The sequence below is a fragment of the Pinus tabuliformis genome, chromosome X, assembly GCF_031772625.1.
Source record: "Pinus tabuliformis cultivar Carrire ecotype Pingquan chromosome X, CPIR1, whole genome shotgun sequence".
Taxonomy (NCBI): Eukaryota; Viridiplantae; Streptophyta; class Pinopsida; order Pinales; family Pinaceae; genus Pinus; species Pinus tabuliformis.
The window spans coordinates 771,101,502-771,124,279 of NC_142308.1; the positions used below are offsets into that span (position 1 = coordinate 771,101,502).

At 39.0% G+C, this 22,778-nt stretch overlaps 1 pseudogene; it reads right to left on the reverse strand.

The window, feature by feature from the left end:
• Positions 1-19,435: 19,435 nt before the first annotated feature.
• Positions 19,436-20,477, reverse strand: LOC149142153 (threonine--tRNA ligase, chloroplastic/mitochondrial 2 pseudogene; annotated as a pseudogene).
• Positions 20,478-22,778: the final 2,301 nt, after the last annotated feature.

Below are 22,778 nucleotides of genomic sequence, written 5' to 3' on the forward strand. Positions count from 1 at the left end.
TATATTTGTATTTTTCATTGTAACATTGCAGCAACATTATTTTGATGTGTGTTATTTTAAGATTGATGTTTCATATTTAATCATTACATTGTTTGTTTCTTATTTGTGACAGGAAATAAAGTTGGATTTGGTGAGGTTGGGACCTATTTCTTTTCATTTGCTAGCCATTTCTTGTCAGTGATTTGTCAGCCATGTTTTCAAGTCTTTTAGGTACTAAGTTGTTCGGGTCCCCACATGTCCTTAGGACCATTAAGGGATGAGATAACATGAGTCAGTCCAACTCATGCCCCGAATTTACTTTTTACCTATTGATGTAAGTGTTTTGTTACCACTTATCACCAACAAAATTCTACCATAACATAAACCAACTTGAAGACGACACTTATCATCTTCCTTTTACATAAATGCTCTATGGATCTCCCTACTATACTTTTCCGAGACCAACGTCCCTTCTTGGTAGGTCTCTCCACCATACCACTAATCACACAATAGTAACTACTGCCTTCTATAAATCTCTCTAGTCTCAGTTATTTGTGTCCCTGTCACACTCGACCAATATAATCTTGCAGGTCTAACTTTTTATCATATCTTTATTTTTTGTTATTTTGTGTATTTAACATTAGTACCATCCAAGAGTAACGAGTTAGTGTTCTTTGGATTTGATCTTTGATTTGAAATGAAGTCAGATTTGATGAAGCTGGGACCTATTACTTTTCACATAGACAGTGTCCTAGTATTAAATGATAAATAACTAATTTAAGAAGTCTAACGCTAAGCAACAATGGGCTTATTCAAGTACATGAAATTGCGTTGATGTTTAGCTCTAATATCTTAGAAAATTTTAGCAGTTTGTTTGCTGCTTGTTTAGAGGATTTTGTCAAGTTTGAAATTTTTGGTTTATTTTGGTCATATTTTTTTAGTCGCTTGACTTATTTCATGCATAGATCGACAGATCTAGTTTTATTTTTATAATTATTGTTGTTTTCTTTATATATTTGGTGGTTTGAGGAAAGATATTTGATTTCCTTTCACTTTGTGGCATGATTTCAACATCTTCACCTTTTAGAATATAGTAAAATATTATTCTTATTTTATGTTTTCTTGGAAAAGAATTATTGATATTTGGAAAGGGAAATAAGCCCTAGGTAGCTAAGCGAAGAGAAAAATGGTCTATGTACTAGGTTCCTGCGCATTCATCGTAGGAGACCTATTGGCATGAGACCGACATTCCTTTTATGCAATTACACTTTTTCAAGGCGGAGCTGAGTTTGCTGACTTGGGAAGAACACTGATAGCTGATCATAATGCTAAGGAGATTATAATGTTGGTTTCAAAAACAGGATTGTGAAAATTGTTTGCACTAGTTCTTCTTTTGGTCATATTTACTACCAAATTTGTGTCTTGCTGATTTTTTACATTTGTAATGACCTTGTGCAGAGATGGTTTGAAGAGCCCGATGTTAGAGTGTGAAGACTCTCTACAAACCACAAGGACTACATTTTCTTGGAGGGCACTCGATGTTCTTGGTGTTACTGAGTCTCTTCGCTCGAAGCGTAAATGGATACAATGGTATGGCCATAACATCACTTAATTTGATCCTCTTTACTAATCTCCTAATATCATTTCAATACATCAAATTGCTTTGTTTTCATGGAATCCAAAGATACATCAGTAATGTTATTTTGTCTTGGAAATACTAAATTATTTTGTTTTGGTATCACCCAGTTTGAGTTGTTCTTTGCAACTACCACTTGATCATTTAACAAGCATTTGAAATTCAAAGTGAAATAAAGCTCTTTTAGTTTTTTTCCAGAAGAAGATTAGATGTTGATTGATTTCATTTTCCAACAAATGTGGTATTTAAGTTACTTTCTTCTTGCAAGTCGATTTTACCGTTATTAGTACACTGCTAGTAGATTTGTTTGACATGATCATTTTCTTCAATTTCAGGGTCGACTAGCTTAATGATAGTGTCCTTTTGCTTCAGCTCATGTTCATTCATCAGTTCTCAATTGATTCTCTCTGTGTTCAAAATGGATTCAAGTAGCTTAGGAATTACATCGATTTCCATGTTCATTCATCAGTTCTCAACTGATTCTCTCTGTGTTCAATGGATTCAAGTAGCTTGGAAATCACATCAATTTCCTTTTATATTGTATTAAAATGTACAGGAATGTCATAGTGGAATTGCTTTCCACAACAATACTTCTTTGTAACTATGGACTTTATCTCAACTCAACTGGATTTCATTTCTAACAAGAGATTTCCTTAATAAATTCCTCTTGACAAATTTTTCTGTTATAAAACTTTGCAAAAGCATACCCTTGGTATAGCTCACTACACAAGAAAATTCATTTTTGAAGCATAATTCTTATACTTGCAACTTTCATTTCTCTGTATAGACTTTCTAGAAAATAAATTGCGTGTAAAGAGTCTATATTCCACTCTTGGATTCATTTTGTTCGAGAGTTATGTGAAGGACTAACGAACCTAGTAGTCACAGGACGAAACAAACCCTGAGGCAGTAAAAATTTGTACATGGGTCCACATTTGCTCCCATTATGGTCCTTACAGAGAGTGCATTGAAGGTAGGTATGTTGCAGTTGGTAGAATATGACGAATGTGCTCCCTTCATGTTCTCTAAGATGACAACTTACAATTATTTGACAATTTCCTCATCCAAATGATTTTGAATGAGTAATTTCATCTAAATTTAACTGATTTTCAAACTGGGATTTAGTCTTCTTAATTTAACTGATTTTCAAACTGAGATTTAGTCAGTGTTATTGAGGAGTGAAATAGAAACTGATTTTCTCTTGCAGAGAATAACAAGGATTGGTGTGAGCTTATACTCTGCCTTATAGACCTTCAAATACAAATAAGCTCTTGTATCCCTATTTCAATCACATAATTTAAATGAATATAATGTCATTTTATTAGAAAAATGAAATGAGTATGAAATAGATCATCAGAATGGCCACTGTAGCCCAGGATGGTGAGAACTTGAGTATTTTATATCTGACTAAACACATGCACGTGAAAAGAAACATCACCTGACACAGACATGAACAAGATAGAATCTAGATATTAGAATTTTGGGGAAAAACAATTGTGCCTTAACAGAGAGCTTCTTATCCTACACCACACATTTCACTCTTTCAAGGTGGAGTTACAAACTGAACATGCAATGACTGAGCTGCATGGTCACCAAAGTTGTAACACACCCAAAAAAACAATGCTTCATATCGGCTTCTCAATTATGTGTGTTTAGCATTAGTGATATAGTCTCTTCTGAACTTTTATTTCAAGTAGAAAGTTGATTAAATTTCAAAAGTGCAAGAAATCACAGAAAACCCTCCGGCAGTAAATTGATAGGATAAATCTTCAAAAAAACCTGGAAGCTATCCTGTTCATATTGTCCTGGACTTTTTAGCCAAGTTAATATGTCTGTAAAGAATACTATTTTATCCTAAGAAAAGATTGACACTTTGTTTATCACCAGATGAAAATAAATTAGAAGCAAAACATCAAGTTGGTGACAAATCCAAAACAAGTTGCAAGACTGTAACCCAATCTGCAAAACATCAAAAAACTGATTGTCCCAGAGTGGGATGCACTATGGGAAGCTGTGCTGTCCCATCTTTTACTAGTGTCAGCTTCATAGCACCTGCTTCCATTTCCAGCAGCTCTGTCTTTAAGAGAGCATCGACCTCTATCTTGATAGTGTTGTCATCAAGAGATTTGTAGCTGATTTCCATTTTTAATCTTTATGGCAGCTGTTTATAGTCCTGTAGGACTGAACGTATGGATGTTTCAAAGCTTCATTAGCTGTTATTCTTTTGTTTCCATCCACTTGTAACATTTGTTTCAGCAAATCCACACCTTCTAGACACCCAACATTTTTAACAAATCTTGTGAGGGATGGGAAAGGCTTTCCCGGATTTGGAAATATGATATCCAACTACTCCTTTACAGATTGCTTACGAAATAGCGGCTCACCGATGAACAATTTTGCCGACATGTTATTTGTTGCTTTTTTCTAGACTAGCTCTCACAAAGCATTTGAGTTGTTCCTGTTCCTGGTTGGTTTTTTTATAATTTTATAGACAAGTTCCATGTCGTGGAAATGTGAAAAAAGATAGTGATATTGCCACCATGTGGCTCTTATCATATATGGTTTTATACTTCTTCAAAAAATTCTGTAAGAGTTCACAATGCTAAAATTCACTAGGACTTTACAAAGTTTTATTATTTAGTGAAAGACTTGCCAAGTTCTTACAAGATTTTATAATTGAGTAAAATATTTGCCATGCCTGGTGAGAGATTCGCCAGAAAATTATATATACATATTATATTATTGATAAAATCGCCTTCCATTTTTCCTATATACCATGGAGATTCGCCCAATTATTATATTTATAAATTTGGGGGGGGTTCTTAAAATTTTCCCTGTGATCAACTGCAATATGTAGGCCACTGACCTACATTTTAGGTACAATTTGACTATTGATCTGAATTTATCCTTCAGTTGACCCCAACCTACATTTATGGTATACTGTTGAACTGTATCTCTTCTAGATTATAATCATGACATGTCTATGGTAAATTTTCTGGCTAAAGGACAAACTGATTTGGAACCAGAACAACCCTTCATTTTATTATAGGTTTAATCCATATCTAAGTAATATATTCAAAAATATAAGTATGTATGACCTTCTTTAAAGGTAGTAGCTAGATTGAGGTATGGCGGGTATGTTACCGAGGTACATTGTAACGAGACATTTTATTTTTTTTCAATCGTAGATGTCATTGGTGAATAAAATTTGGATGTCTTACCTTAGGAGCTTATAACCATACTTCTGCATTATTCATATTAGGATAGAATACCTTGCATTAGGACAAGGAGGTCGCGAGACCACCCTCCTTGACCTTGGTACCAGTAAGATCTGCCTAGCGGATAAAAATAGCAAAACTATACCCGTTTACAAATGTGAAGTTCAAAAGAAGATTATGTGTTAAATTCGGTTGTCTACCTCAAAATTTTTATAGAAATTTTATTATGTGTTCAGGGACCATTAGAATGGTAAGGACGTATCAGTGACGACGACGTGACCAGGTAGCATCACCACCATTAATGCCGACACCGTCGCCATCATCATCCCCATCACAATCGTCACCACCTAGACCATTATCAACATCAAACGCCCCAGCGCCAGAGTTGACTGTGATAATGAACTCTTTGGAAGCCTTATTGGAGGCATTAAAGGAATCAACTAAGGCTAAAACAAAAGAGGAATTTCAACATGTAGCCACCAGTTCAGCGGAACCAAATAATTTTGAGCCCAGAAGACCAAAAGAAGACATTTCCAGGGAGCTTCAGAAAATTAGACTCCCATAATTCTCAGGAGGTCGAGCAGGTGAACGCGCTGAAGCGTGGTTAGAAGGAATGAACTGGTGCTTTAGGTTAAGAAAATATTCTTCTTCTGCAAAAACAAAAATTGCCGTGTTTCAATTAAAGGAAAGCGACTTGATTTGGTGGGGAAAACTGGAGAAGCAGTTACACCTTACATCGGATAATGTCCCTTGGGAACTATTTGAGGAAAGGTTTCACGCAAAGTATTTACCTCCATACTTTCAACAACAGCAAGCCAGAACCTTTCATACATTAATTTAGGGAAGTAAAATGGTGGAAGAGTACGAGATAAGGTTTATGGAGCTGGTAAAATACATTCACTACTTAGACTCTGATGAACGTCAAGCTGAACGCTTCATATTTGGGTTAAATCCTCGCATCAGAGCCTTGGTAAGCATGTGGAAACCATCAGCAGTAGCCAAGGCAGTCGAATGTGGTCGTTATGTAGAAGAACACCTTGGAATCAAAAAATATATGGGGCCAACAGGGCCTATCCAACCAGGATTTCCAGGAAAGACCCCATGAAACTTCTTCAGAGAAGGTGGCTCGAGGCCACCTTACGATAATAGGTTTACCCCAAGAAATGTGGGGACAAGAGCTTCCATGGTAGTAAACACTATAGCCACGGAATCATCAAACACCAGTCCATGGACATCTCGAGGGATTGCCAGTAGAGGAAGAAATTCGAGAGGAATCAACATGAGAGGACGAAACTCGTTCTCTAGAAATTCACGTCCCGATTCAAGAGGATCAACGCAGCTTAATTGTTGGGGATGTGGGGGACCGCATTTTCAACATGACTGCCCAGAAGCTTCGTCGAATATATTGCATAGGACTGGAAAGGGACCAATATCAAACAATCGAGGTAATCATAGAATTCACGCAGTAGTCGGCAACGACCAAGCAACACATCAATCCACTGTAGTGGAATCTTCAGGTATTATCAATGGTATAAAACTCAAAATCTTATTTGACACTGGTGCCACAGATAGTTTCATTTCATCATATGCATTGAACAAATGTGGGTTGGCAGCTCGTAGACAAAATGATTTCCACCAAGTGGAACTGGCCTCAGGAGAACTCCAAACTGTGGGCTTGAGTGTGGATCAATGCAAAATTGACCTAGGGGTCTGTGCGACTAAATTGAAAGTTTATGTCACAGCCTTAGGAACGTATGATTTTATCATAGGTATGGACTAGCTAGAAGCTCACCAAGCTTGGGTAGACTGTTATGGGAAAAGGATTCTAGGCATAAATGATGAAGGGGAAGTAATCCAAATCCAAGGAATCATGAGGGAAGTTTCCTTACGCTACATTTCAACAACGCAGATGAAGCATTGTTTAAGGAAAGGTTGTCAGGATTATGCAATTCAAGAAGTAAGTCATGGAAAAGGGCCATCCTTAGAACAATATCCGGTGTTAGCCGAATTCGCGGATATATTTCCAAAAGAACTACCTAGATTACCCCCGGTAAGAGAATTGATCTCACTATTGAATTAAAACCAGGTACCCAACTAATCTCTAAAACACCTTATATAATAACAGCTCTAGAACTTCAGGAATTGCAAATTCAATTAAAGGAACTACTGAATATAGGGCATATTCGGCCCAGTTCATCACCTTGGGGCGCTCCTGTAATTTTTGTGAAGAAGAAAGATGGATCTTTAAGATTATGCATAGATTATCGAGACTTGAATCGAGCTACAGTAAAGAATCAATACCCTATGCCTCGAATCGATGATCTTTTCGATCAAATGAAAGGAGTTGTTGTCTTTTCAAAAATTGATCTTCGCTCAGGATATCATCAGCTAAGGATTTCTGAAAATGATATTTCTAAGTCTGCATTCCAGACACGTTTTGGACACTATGAATTTACGGTGGTACCCTTTGGATTAACAAATGCACCAGCCGTATTTATGAATCTTATGAACAGTGTTTTCCGTGAATATCTTGATCAATTTTTGCAAGTCTTTTTATATGATATTCTCATCTATTCCAAGAATGAGAAAGAGCATGAAGATCATTTGCGGATAGTATTGTCCTGCCTTAAAGAGCATCGGTTATATGGAAAACTATCCAAGTGTTCATTCTTTCAGGAAAAGATTCATTATTTGGGTCACATCATATCAGGTGAAGGGATTTCAGTAGATCCTGAGAAGGTAAAAGCGATCATGGATTGGCCAATACCAAAAAATGCACATGAGATACGAAGCTTTATGGGTTTAGCCGGTTATTACCAAAGATTTGTGGAGGGATTCTCCAAAATCGCAAAGCCAATTACCACCCTTCAGCGTAAAGGTATTAAGTACGAATGGACCGAGGAATGTAATAAAGCATTCTCGGAACTCAAAAGACTACTCACCAGTGCACCAATCCTAAGAGTCCCAGACATGGACAAAGATTTTACTGTCTGTACTGATGCATCCAAACAAGGGCTGGGTGTAGTGTTGATGCGGGATAGAGGAGTGATAGCATATGTTTCTAGAAAGTTAAAACCTCATGAAGAACTCTATGCTACTCACGGTTTAGAACTAGCCTATGTAGTGCTAGCTTTAAAGATTTGGAGGCACTATCTAGTGGGATGAAGTTTTACACTTAAAAGCGAACATCAAAGTCTACAATACTTGTTCACCCAAAGAGACTTAAATGCCAGGCAAAGGCGCTGGAGCGAATTCCGAAGTGAATATGACTTCGAAATATCATACATTAAGGGAAAGGAAAATGTGGTAGTAGATGCTTTAAGCAGAAGACCTCGGATATTTTCTCTCATACCCATTAAAGTAGACTTAAGACAACGAGTACTGGATCATCTTATAAAAGACAGCTAGTATTTAAAGGTAAGAGCAGGTCTTGAAGGTAATAGGGAAAAAGAATCTAAATTTGAGGGATATGAATTAGAAAACGATGGGATCTTACGATTCCATGAAAGGACGTATATTCCTGATGATAAAGATCTTCGAGATACCATCCTTGGGGAAGCCCACAAAGCAGTATATTGTGCTCATCTTGGAGTAGGGAAGATGTATGCGGATACCAAGAAGCTCTTCTTTTGGGTAGGCATGAAGCGTGATATCACTCAATTTGTTGCAAAATGTTTGGAATGTCAGCAAGTAAAGGCAGATCATTGTCACCCAGCGGGCCTCTTACAACCCCACGACATTCCTATGTCTAAATGGGAGACCATTTCGATGGATTTTATCACTGGAATACCTCTTACTTCTCAAAGACACAATGCCATTTTGGTAGTGGTGGATAAATTAACAAAAAGTGCCCATTTCATTCCCGTAAGAGATACCTACGATGTTGCTAACGTAGCTCGAGTATTCATAAATGAAGTTATTAGATCTCATGGAGTACCTAAAAATATTATATCTGATAGAGATTCGCGATTCACCTCTAGATTCTAGACTTGTATGAAAACAGCCTTAGGTACTCAGCTAAATTTAAGCACTGCTTACCATCCTGAGACTGATGGACAAACTGAAAGGGTAAGTCAAGTACTTGAAGACATGTTGCGAATGTATGTGATGGATCGGCAATCACATTGGGAAAAGTACTTACCCTTAGTCGAATTTGCATACAACAACAGTTACCACAATTCGATTGGGATGCCTCCATTTGAAGCTTTATATGGCAGACCTTGCAGAACTCCGTTAAGTTGGGACAGGTTAGAAGATCGAGTGATAATAGGACCAGAATTAATCCATGAAATGGAAGCACAGGTAAGACAAATTAGACAACGATTAAAGGAAGCACAGGATAGACAAAAGAGTTATGCGGACGCTCACCGAATTGATAGGAGGTATGAAGTAGGGGATCAGGTCTTCATCCGCATCAAACCAACTAAAAGTACTATTCGATTCGGAAAAGAGACAAAGTTGTCACCCCAATTTATTGGAACATTTAAAATCATGGGAAGAGTTGGACCTGTTGCCTATCGTCTCGCCCTGCCACCTCACCTGCATAGAATTCATAATGTATTTCATGTTTTTGTATTAAGGCATTATATAGCTGATCTATCTCATAACCTTCAATGGAAGGAATTGCAGGTATCGGACGAGGGAGTCGTAACGGTCGAACCATTACGTATACTGGAACGTAGGGTTCGGCAGCTGAGGAACCGCCTGGTGGACCAAGTTAAGGTCCAATGGGACAAGTATAGTCCTGGATCAGCAACTTGGGAAGATACAGAGGACATATGCCAAAGATACCCTAATCTATGTCAATTTTGAAGAACTTTAAACTATGTTTACTATATTTACTTCACTACAATCAGAGACTCAAAAACATTTTGAATGATTATGGATAAACGAGAAATTTTGTGGCATAATATATGTTAACTCCTGCAAGTACATGGATACTAAAACAATATATGTGGTTCATTTTACTAAATTGTAGTTGTCGAAGTAAAGTTAAGACAGTTGAATGATTTTACTTCTGATAGAAATTAAGATATTATAGATCTGATTTATTTATACATGTCAATATGATCAATGGGATAGAAATCAGGAAGTGAATACATTCTAGATGAAAGTCAAAAGACATGCATGGAATATGGAAAAATATGTTGTACTGTAGTATCATAAATGAATTAATAAGTGAATAATATGTGAGTTATTTTGAATATGCTGATGCGCATTTTACGGATGCATGGATAAGTGTACGATTGCAGGTAATAGACAGTTACCGGGATGACCACGTGATGACAGAACCTCAGAAGAATTAAAGCTCCAAGTGATTCTATGATAGGGTGTTAGCCCTAAGTTCTATTGGGAGGGGTGGAGGTGTTGCCCACCGTTTATCCTCCGAACCTTGGAGTCATGGGAGGACTGTGCGAGTCACGCTCCCCTAGACGTGTGATGATGACTGCTGGATGCCTACTAGGGATCAGGTCGGTATAACCGACGCTTTCACCTTAGAGTTTATGAATGGTCGAGTCAGTAAAATTGACGCCATGGCATACTCCAGTAGAGGACGGATAGGACAGGAGCGGAAGAGATTAGGAAGGATAGGTTGATTTTAGAATAGCTTGGGAACCTGGATGGAGCACGATATATCCATTAAAATCATAAACCTAAAATTCTAATTTTGTTTTAGTCTCTTGATATTAAAATAAAATTTTAAACTTAAGAAGGGGGTACTAATTACTATCATAAGTAATCAGATAAGATAAAACTCTAACTTCGGGACGAAGTTTTATGAAGGGGGAGTGTATGTAACGACCCATTTATAAAAGTTAAGAAATAATAAAAATAATTAATTAATATAAAGTTATAAACTTTATATTTAAAATAATGTTAATAAACTTCATATTTAAAATATATATGTAAATCAAACCTTATATTAAAAATGGAAATCAAACTTTATAATTTAGAATTTGAATACCCAAAATCAAATACATTAAACGTAATAGAATTAAAGGCAAAACCACGTAAATAAAGTGACTGAGTTATAAAGAACTGAGGGATTAGCTTTTGGTCTGAGAGACGTGGACAGGAGCGTGGCAACAGGGAGGGAGGCGGTGGTTGCATGAGGGAGGGCGGCCACCGCCAAGCCCGTGGTTAAAAACGGAGGTCTGAACTGAGAACGGGGGGGAAAAAGAATGGAGCTAGAAACTAGAGGAGGAATTCAGCAGTGAGAGAGGTCTGCCATTGGAAGAGCTTTAATCCGTTTGAGGTTCTGGGCATGGGCGACAGTGAGATTCTGTTGGGAAGCTTACTGGATTGAGCAGCCAGGCTTTGCTCAGTCTAGGCTGGGTGGAATTGGTTTCCCGGTAATTGGTATTAGATGCAACCACAACGCCATCAACAACACCAGAGCAACACCAGAGCAGGCAGCAGTTCAGGTAGGTGTCCAAATTCTCTTACTGTATTTCAGTTCAGTTTTGGTTCTTACTGTATTTAGTTCTGGTTATTACCGAATTTCAGTTTATGGTCTTTACATTGATCTTGAAACGACCATGACTTTGTACTTTCGGATATTTAAGTTCTGAAATTTCAGTCTATAATAGCCCTCTGAGTCTTCTTTCTAACTTCGTAAGTCTGATCGCAATTGGATTCTTGAAGAAAGATTTATTCCCAATCTCCCGCAATGACCTAATTATAGACTAGTTCAGTAGAGTGAACTTGTACGACATGCCACATGTCACTTTTTCAATCTTAGGTTCTGAAAATTATACCCAAACAAAATACAGTTCATCCAATTTCTTTAACTTCTTACGAAATTTCAATCTGATGCTCAAAGAGAAATTTATGACGAGTTTCTCAAGGTCCTATTTAGGATGTAATTCGAAAGTCTACAAAACCCTAAATTCCTCACATCATATATCCGAAAATATAGTGAGACAAGATCTAAAATTTGGACCCAAGGTTCAGACTGATTTCTTCTCAAATGGGTTTTTTGTTTAGGTTCTGAAACTTTGTAGCGAAAAAGTTATAGCAAAAATTCCACGATGACCTATTTTAGATGAAATTATGGAGCTTGCAAAAACCCTAACTTCCTCAGATCATATATCCTCAAAAATAGCAAGACAAGCTCTGAAATTCAGATCCGAGGTTCAAAGATATTTCGTCTCAAATTGGTTTTTCTTTTAGCTTCTGAAACGTCGCCGAAAAAATGTTATAGAGAAAATTTCATGATGGCTTGTTTGGAGCAGCGAAACCCTAGAATCTAAAGCTTTGATATCAAATGTTATGAAACTAGCTCACAAAAAGATAGAAAAGATAGATCAACACCTTAGAATTCAGCCTCTTCGAGGGAGAAACCTCCTTTACATTACACAAATGAACAATTCTTGGATGATACAAATGACAAGGCCTCCTTTCTATATATAGGAGTCAAAGGGGTCATAATATAATTAGAGCCGACATAACAATAATAATGTAAGGGCACAATAATAACAATAGTGGGCTTCTATGGTGCACAATAATAACAATATGAGGACTACATAGGCACAACGATATAATAAGGGGGTTGTACTAATAACAATAAGGGGTTACACTAGTAGTATAGGGACCTAACATCCTCTATTGCTTGACTTTCAACTTTCAGTTCTAACAGAGTTGTCTCGGGAAGGCACCTAAACTTCACTTTGGGAAACATAGAATATTGGGTGTAATAACCCAATTTGAAAATTACCTCTTTCAAACATTGTAAATCTTTTCCTTGTAATTATTATTGGAAATGTAATCACAATTAATTTCCCAAGAGAAAGGGACCCAAATTCCACAACTTGGGTTGAGGATGTTGCTTGGGAACTTGGAGGAAGTAGTCCATTTAATGAACACTATGGACTAATTGGTTTTGGCTTTAAATGAAGTTGACTGAAAATTAAATGGAGCTAGAAGAAGTGAACGGGTCTCTTCAAGGAGGAGAGGGCCATACTTTATTGGATAATTTTACAAGAAAGAAAGGATAAGAAATTAAAGGAGAGTGGGTTGTGCTGGCTAAGGGAGTTATTGGTCTGGGTGGGCACATGGAAAGACAAGATTAGATGGTTGAAAAATGACATGGCGGAGAGTCTTATAAAAGGGGAGTAACAACCATGAGAGAGGAAAACACAGCAAGAAGACAAAAAAAAAGGGAACAATTCGTTTTGGGACGATGGTCTCCATGTGAAAGAGAACACAACAATGGGAAGCAACCAGTGTGAAGAAAATAAGTTTTGTGTGGGCATTCAAAGTGAAAATAGCGTGCAAAGTTATTTGAAAATACTATTGGAGGGGATTTCTCATTTGGTTGAGCAATGGAAGTGTTGGTTGGGTACCTCTCAAGTGACAGGTAGTAGTCTCTAGATTGCTCGTTTCAGATAAAGGGTGGAGGTGGGGCAGTCTCTGGATTCCATAATAGTTGGTGTTTGCAGAGTATACTCTTTTGATTCTTGGTCAAGGAGTGTCTTAATTCCTCCCATTGCTTTTTTCCATGCTTAACAAACATTTTGGCGTGCTTTGGATTCCCAGGTTAGGGTGGATCCACTCAAAGCATTATTGGATTGGTTATGGATTCATTATAAGTGTGTTTCAGATTCCCTGTTAGGGTGGAGCCATTCAGGGCAGTTATTTAAGTGTGGAGGTGGATTAGCCTATGGATTCCATTGTATTTTCAAATGGTGGAGGTGGATTTCCATTTGGATTCCCTTGTATCACTGAAGGGTGGAGGTGGAGTAACCTTTGGATTCCCTAGTGTAGCTGGTATGGGAGGGATGGGGATGGTGTTATCTTTGGATTCCCTGGTGTTGTGAGAAGCTTTGGTTGTTCCTTGAAGCACTTCTCCTCTCTAAAATTTGGCTCAGGGGTGATAGCTACAAGAAAGATTGGTTGCAACTCATTCGAGGTTGGGTGGAGAGTTGAATTCCCAATCTTGGTTGCTAATTTATTTTTGTACGTAAGATAAGTATTTACTTGTGCTTCATATGTTTGAATGATGTGTACATCTTTACTATACTAGTTAAATGCTTAGATTGATAGTGAGGAATGGGAAAATCCTATGTGAATGTGGAATGTTGATTCCTATATTATTTTACTAAGGAAGTGGTTGAATTCCTACATGTGTTTTTGGGAGCTTGAATTTTAGTGATTTTCTAGTCATGACGAGATGGTGAATATTTGTGCTTACTTCATTCAAATTGACATGTATGGTTGGTTGGCATGCTTTTCTATCGATTCCATCATTTGCGTTGAGTATGTGAATTGCATGGAATGAAGGAGATACATATTTAAGATGTGATAGGGAGTTGGTCAGGTTCCTGTTGACGACGTTGGACCCACCAACATGTTAGGGGATTTCCCCTGTAAGAAGTCCCAACTAGACCTCAGACCGTTTGGTGTAGGAGTCCTAATAGTGGGTCGTACGGTATCACCTTGATCGCAGTTGCGCACAGAGGCAAGTAAGATGTCCTTGTTGGTAGCAAGGGTGTGACATATGCAACAAGTCAAGGAAGGTGCATGAACGGTTCTAACACACGGAGGGCGAGGTGAGTGCGCCCTTTGGAAACCTGTGAAAGCATGGAGTTAAGAAGGGAACACATGAGCAAAGATGCATCACAAACTCAAGGGAAAACAAGCTTGCAATCCAAAGTGATGGTTAAACCAACAACACATTTTAGTAAGATTCATACATACATATACAAAAAGAGAGTATACACACATGTGTAAGAAAACATATACATATATCAGTTACAATAAACAAGATAACTGAAATACAATATGAAATATGCATGAAACATGTTGGCTTTGTTATATTAAGAAGTGAAAGTTCCAGTCATACAATACAACCATGACCAACCACTGGTTCCAACAATGGAACATTACAGTCACTGCCACCTACTCCTCCAAAGAGATATACTAGCTCTGCACAGTGGAGAAGCCAAGGCTCATTACAATACTCTCCAAGATTCTCTAAGATACTCCTATCGGAAGCTTGGCTAACCAAAAGCCTCTACAATGAGTTATGAGGTACTATATATAGCAAAGGGTGGCGTGACCTTTGACATTCCCCTTTGTTGATTGTTCACCTACCTTCATGACTCTTCAACTACTCTATGACTGTTACATTCAGCTATTGACACTTGAACTTCCACTTGACAAGACGTTACATACAATCTGCACATGTACCCATGTGAGACAAAATAGGATTGAGCAAGCCATGCAAGACATCACCAAGACTCAGAAAGTTGTGGGAAGACCAACTCTTTGGCATCCTTGCAATGATCGACGATTGTGGATTGATGCCAAGCTTGGTCGTCCATGATGGTGTCCGTGTGCTCAAAGGTGACATCCTGTTGAAAGTGAACTCTTGCCTTTGTTTCATCTAGGTACACTGATATGGCTCCTTTGTCCAACTCGTCTGATAACATGCGCATCATCATCTTGAGTGTAGCTCAATCAATAACATACTGATGCATAGTTTCTGTGTTGATCTCCAAGTGTGTGTTGGTGACCATGCGCATCAACTTGTCAAAATACATTTTCAGCTCTATTCGGACTTGCTTCTTGCCTTCGCCTCGGTGATTGTGCCAAATGGGTGGTATCGCATCCGTGCGCACAATGACATCCATGCTCCTGAGCAACCTTGCATGTGATTGACAACACTGCTCACCCTGTCTGGTCCATGCCAGCTGTTGGATGGGTCCATAACCTGTATGGGCACAATTTCATTAGTCTATGCATGTTGCGCCTCCTGTTGTGCCTGTTCCCACTGCAAATCCTTTTGTTGCCAGTGCAACTCCTACTCTTCCTTGAGTTGCCGCTTCAACACCTGAAACTCCTTCTCTATTTCTCCCTTTGGCTTCACGCAATCCTCTCATTGCGTTGTCACCTCATAGCCTCAATATCCAAAGTTGCTTTCATCACAAGTGGATCTTCTTGAGCTTGCGACTTTGTTCTACCTTTGTGCTGTCAACAACCTTCCTCTTGCATTTGTCGCATGTAGGTGTGCTACCTTTTGCCGCTGCTAACGGTGTTGCTCATTGTGATGCTGCTACCATTTAATCTTAGTATCCTTATACATGAACAACTTGATGTCTTCATAGATAAGCAAGTTCATGGACACTTAATCAACTGCATCCCCAGTTGCACTCTGCACGTTGTTTAACTCTTCTCTCCTAGAAGCCATTGTAACTGTGTTGCTGAGAGGGAGACGAACACCTGTGATACCTGGAGACATAGAAACACTCATGGCAAACAATCTGTCAGTTGAAAACCAAAACAAACTGAAGGACTGACATGCAACATACCTGTGTGACTGTCCATGAAGATTGCGCAATTTTCATCGGGAAGCTGAGAGACTGATTGCCAAAACTGCACAAGGTGCAGTCAAGGATTTTGGGGGGTTGATTGACTATGGGAACTGTGTAATGCATAGTCCAGCCTGGCCTGCTGAGGACTGAAACTATGCAATGTGCAATTTTAGTCAGCGGTGACATGTAAACCAGCAAACTGCAATGCACAGTTTCTGGGTCCAACAAGGCACTGCCTCCCAGAATTGCGCAATGCATGCCTGGAGGTCAATGCTGGGCCACACTTGTGCAATTTCTGGAGGGAAGGCAGAGTCTTCACTTCCATAAATGTGCAATGCTAGCCGGGCAAGGCAAGGTTCGAGTTGAGGCAGCCTAGACCTGTTGACGAGCAACTGAAAACATGAGAAGTCTGAACGCATGGTGATACTGAGTGTAAAAAAGAGTGAATGATCATGCATGCAAACAACAAATGCAAGAGTCAGAAAATGGGAAAACATGCATGTGTGTGAAATGGTTCGTCGCAATGGCGACCATTGGTGCAAAAACGATGTCATGCATGCGAAAGCAGTGAGATGTGAATGAAAACTGAAACGGTTCTTCTACAAGATAACATACATCAAAACGACAACAATCGTTAATTGAAATTAAGTAGACAACACTCACACAAAGCAAAGCACAAAAAGCGACAGAAACACAATGCAAGACATGAAAAGAAAACTTACCCTGAAACAACTAAGCTAGAAGTATTGAAGACTCCTAGATGCAATGTGGGATGTCAGAGCTACAAGATCGATGTGAGGAATGAGCTCTGTAGTGTCTGTTTCATAAGTTTTGACAAGATTGAGGTTAAGACGTGCATGCCACGAATCTATGAAAAAGCGACACCTGGCGAGAGGTTTCTAAAATGACCTTTGCATGTAACCTCCAGCTGCTAAGAATAGATCCCTATATCTAGGGATGTCTTTTGCATGCTACCTTTTTTTGTTTTGGGAAGAGAAGCCCATGCATGCAAATCAGTTTTGCTCAGTCCTAGAGGGAACCAGTCAACCTAAAGGCACATGCAACAACTTGCTTGACGAAGAGAGGGATTTGCGCAATTTCTGAGAGGAACTGGGCTGGCTATCCTAGAGGGATTGCGCAATTTTTGGGAGGAGCAGGTGACTACTGCCCAGAATTGTGAAATTTCTGGGAGGAGTTGGGCTACTAGCCAAATTGTTCAGTTTTTCCAAAGAAGTTTGTCTAACAGCTCTGTGCAATTTTGGAGCTCAGGAGTCTGCCAAAATGATTTTCGCAATTTTTGGGCTGTGCTGTAGTGCCAGCCAGATTACGCAATTTTTCCAAGGAAGCCTATCCAACGGCTCTATGCAATTTTGGAGCTCAGCAGTCTACCCAACTGATTTTTGCAATTTCTGGGTTGAGCTGCAGTGCTAGGCCAGATTGCACAATTTTCCCAAGGAAGAATGTCTAACTGCATTGCGCAATTTATGATCTCAGTAGGCTGCCCAAAAAAATTGCACAATTTTTGGAGGGAAAGCTGGTTCCACTCCAGAATTGCGCAATTTTATGAGGGAGCTGCTCAGCCAACAACTAGCCCAAGTTTGGAGTGGCAGCCTGTGAGGGTAGTTAAGCAAACTAACATGCACAGGATGGCAAGCTGCTGAAGAATCAATGAAGCCTATGTACTTGACAATGCAAGATACGCTGCTAGGATGGTTGGTAGGGAGGCTCCAAAATGAAGCTAAGGAAAAATTTTGGAGGGTCGTTGTAGCCACTACAACACTTGGCGACACAGTGGTAGAACTCCAACTCTCTAAATGGACCTTGTTCATGAAAAGCAAGTCTAACACCTCCAAAGGTATTGTTCATTTCTCTGTTCGTCTTGGTTTCCACACTTGTTTGATTGTAAGATGTAGCATCGTCCAAGCTCTTGGTCAGTCGGCATACATTCCAAGCCAAGTCAACACAGTTGTTTTGATTAGGGATGAGGGGTATATTGGTGCTGTTAGCGCTTGAGATTTCACCCTAGGCTGAGGCAGGTAAACCTTCAAGGCAACATCAAACCATTTCACCTCGTAGCTAGCCCTACGGGGTATGAGAAGGCTCTCTCCGGTCAATCTCAGTAAAATCTTCAATGGCGAGATGACCCACAAAGTAACACTGATGTTAGGCTAGTAAACTGATAAAAGGGGTTTTTAATAAAATAACGGGGTTTTTCTGGGCTGCATGGGCAAAATCACAGCTTCAAACAGAGAAATATAATGAACAACACAGGTTGACGACTGAGGCAAGGTAGGAAAGGAATTTAGCATCAAATCTAGATTTTTAAATGGGATGGCAAGACTGGTGAGGAGCTAAGGAGGGCAAATAATACTTTGAATCCTCCTTAAACAGAAGAAAACATTGAATATGAGCAAATTTATAGGAGGAGCATACAATACTATGAATTCCTACCTAAACACTTCATTTGCTCAATTAGAAATGATCATGAAATGAAATGAAACATAACAGGTTACATATGAAACAAGGAAAAAACTAATGCTAAATCATCATGCCACAGGGATCTCAGAAATCAGAGCTGTGAAATTTCATTAAAAACTCTGTCAAAGACTGTACAAGAAAGCTCTGCTACGCTCCAGCAGCTCTCAGCACTCAGAAAAAATCTCTCCTCTCACTCCCTAGCTGAAAAAAAATATTTTTTTTTTTTATACATTAAATCAACTATAAACCAAAAAACAACATATCGACCCCCAAAACAGGGGCGCTGTTTCAACTAAATCCATGAAAATAGAGGAGAATCCTCCATCTGCTCCTAAAGATAGAAAAGCCTTCCATTATTCCAGCGTGAAGATTTCGAATGGCCCATGACAACTAGCTGATGATAGAAATAGGTAATCGCACTTTTGAATGCCACTTTGCAACGATTGCCACGTTACTGATATCTTTAATTCATATGCAGAAGGTTCTATAAAACAACGACTTATGTATAAACAACTCAATGCGGTTTAAAATCCTCTGATGGCCACTTAAAGATATCAACTGGGGCGTAGATCCACCTGGAGATTTAACTGAAGCTATTAATAGAAGATCGAATCTTATTTCTCTATTACGCAGGCTCCCATTGATGACACAATCCTCCCATGTTGACAACTGGCCAGCCACGCGGTCTTCACATCGCATACCACTCTGGAAGATGGCTTCTGCCAAAATGGAATGATGACCACTGAAAAGATGTTTGCCACTTTACGGAAATTTCCATATAGGGAACAGTAAGATTGAATTTTATTATGCTATAAAAAGCTTCTATTAGCTGCTGCGTTTTGATTTTTTTTTTTTTCTATAACCTCATTGATGGTCATGGTCCCGAGTTCTCTCCCATGTCTCGTTCGAACAGTCAGAGTTTCACTTTCAACCTCTTTTGGCCCCACAACTGCCATTAAAGGTATCTTCTGTGTTTCTGAATTCCAAATTAGTTTGCTAAGACGCTCACCAAATGATAATTCTGTTCTAATATTTTTCTCTTTCATCTTTGCCACTACCTTCCGACAATATTGAACCTGAGTGTCTGTTACAGGTACAATACGGGCTGGCACTGGAGAAAGCCACAAAGGAAAGTCACCAGCATAATGCTCTATCAATATACCAAAGAACCTTTCAAGAGATCCTAGGATGGCCCTGTGAATCCTGATGGGCCGTTTTTTCTATGAATTTGAAAAATAGATCAAATCGCTGAGGCAAATTGAAATCAACCTGAACTGTCGAACACTGCCACTTTCTTCCAAGTGCATCTTCAATCTTAAGATCAATCTTTGAACCATAAAATGCACCACCTCCTTCATCAACAGAATAGTCCCACCCCTTGTCTTCAAGAGCATCTTTTAAAGCACGGGTTTCTTTCTCCCAAATAACATCACTGCCCACTACCTTTTCAGGTTTTGTCAATAGGTTTATTTCATAATTTTTAAAATCAAACTGAGACAAGATTGCTTCTGTCAGATCTAAAACACTTCTTTCTTCTTCCTTGATCTGGCTGGGCAAACAGAAGACATGTGCATCATCCCGGGTGAAACCCCTTACACGGAAAAGACCATGTAAGCTTCCTGACATGTCATATCTATATACAGTACCCAATTCCGCAACTTTAAAGGGTAAGTCCCTGTAGGAGCACAGGCTATGCTTGTACACAAGTATATGATAGGGACAGTTCATGGGTCTAAGTTGATACTGCTCATCTTCAACATCCATTTTGACCCTGATGCCAGCAGCCTTAAGTATCTTCTCTAAGTTAGATGCTACCTCCAAGATCGCACCTCTCATCGGCGATTCTTCCATATTGGAATAATAACTACCTGAATTGGAGCCATCCTTGGTGGAAGCATCAAGCCCGTATCATCGCCATGAGTCATAAAATGCCACCCACCATGCGTGTGCTTACTGCCCAAGAAGTTTGCCATACATATTGTCGCTGTCCATTTTCATCAGTGAACTGAGTACCAAAAACACGAGAAAATTTTTGCCCAAGATTGTGACTAGTTCCAGCCTGCAAAGCCTTGCAATCAATCAATTAGAGATATACACAATGGTCCTGTATTGGCCCATCAGCAAACTGATTTGTGTAATGAATTTTCTCCTTAAACGTCACAAAAGGCCACATCAATTTACTGACAGGATTGTTCATTGTTATGGTGACCTTTTCCCCTTATTTTTATACGTGAGGGAGCAGTGCTTGATTGCTTGCATCCAATGATGGACCAAAGTATGCATCAAAAACGGTAGTCATGCCTTCTACTATACTATACTAAGCTGAATTATTTTAGAGATACCAGTAGAGGAATTGAAATTGCAGGTTTATAATTTCGTGACTCAGATGGTCTATCTCCCACCAGCAATGTATGGTAGCCCGCTGGCAGTACCTGATAAGCTGCATTGTCGACTACGCCCAAACTCTCACAAGCATTAACTTCCATTGAAACAATTTAACTGCTCTGACCCTTCACGAACACCCTCTTGAATGCTATTATACTGTGGAAACATGAACAGGTCCAGATTTTGCAACTGATACATTCACTACAGGAACATTTTAAATCACTGTCGCATAGATGAGCAGAAAAAACTGAGGACAAATCAGATACGTTGTCTACTGCCTGATCTTGCTGTGATTGTAAGGGAGGGGCACAAGCATGATCTACGTTCAACACCTTGTAACTTGCTTTGCCTCTGATTGCTGATGATGCTTTGTTTTGTGTTTGTGCTTTTACAGAGGTAGGAGCTTGAAGTCGCTGCCAGTTGAAGAGCTGAAAAACAAATTACATAATCTAAAAAGCAACATTTAAATGATTTCTTCTTCAAAACCCTGTTTTGAAGAAGAATCAATCTCTGACATGAGACGGAGTCTAACAGGTGCAAAAGTCATATGATCGTCAGAGTTTTAGTTTCATCTTTGGTGTTGCTCCGCTGCCAGCAGGCCTGGACAGTACCCCGATGATGTCACGGAGAAACACAAGCATCGCTCCATTGCCAGCAAGCCTGGTCAGTACCCCGATGGCGTTACTTGCATCACCTCTTTGTGTAGGATTCCTTTCTCTTCTTTCGCCTCATTCATTTTTTAATTTTTCAATTTTTTTTTCACAATTTCATTTTTTCATTTTGATTTTTCATAACTGTGCATAACACTTATTCATTTTAGAGGCGGAAGAGAGATCCCAACTTATTGAGAGAAGAAGAGGTTGTTCCTTCAAAGAAGTAGTTTATATATACCTCTGATGTGCTTGTTAAGGTTTTCCCCCTCACCTTACTTTACTTGACTGAGCTGACAAGGATTAACCCAAAAACAACTAACTAGAGTAGGTGACACTAGTTAGCGTGCAAGCATTGTGTTTTCACCAAGGTTCACTTCGAACAATACATATTTTCCTGATGTATCACAAACTAAAGACAAAAAGTTCTTCATACAGAGGTAGGATGACAGATAACCAAGTATTGATAACTGCACAATTCCTTTTATACTTTACCTATCTTGTTCCAAGAGTCGCACACGGTTTCATGCAAAACTAACCTACGAATGTAAACAAGAAAAAGCCAACAAGAGAAAGCAAAAGAAGAAGTAAATGTGTAAGCAGAGTGAGTAAGCAAACAAGCAGGAAAACAAACAAACATGCAAAGTAAGAAGCAAGCATGCATGCAAGCAAACAAACCAAAAGCAAACACTACTACTCTTAAGCTAACGGTGCATGGGTCTGCTCACGTGAAGTGATACTTCCAATGTAGCCACTAGCATTGGTCAACCTATATTAGTGAAGGCATGGTTCGCGAACAATACAGCTATGCGAACCAACAAACATGAAAGATATAACAATGAATACAAACACACTCTAGGCTTAAGTGCATCCACAGAAAAGAAGTAAGTGAAAGCGCATGACATGCACTTTGTGGACTTGCCATGGTGTTGTGCTACAGCGTGTAAAGATCTTAAGTGTATGCATTCTCTTGACAGTGACATGCAAGAAAATGTTAGAAAGGTATACCACTTACGTTGTGCAAGTGTACTTGCTGTGTAAGATTCCTCCAATGCAAGAGTGATAGGGTCGTGTAGTTCGAGTGGAGGAAGCAAAATCTGGGTGTTTGGTTGATCTT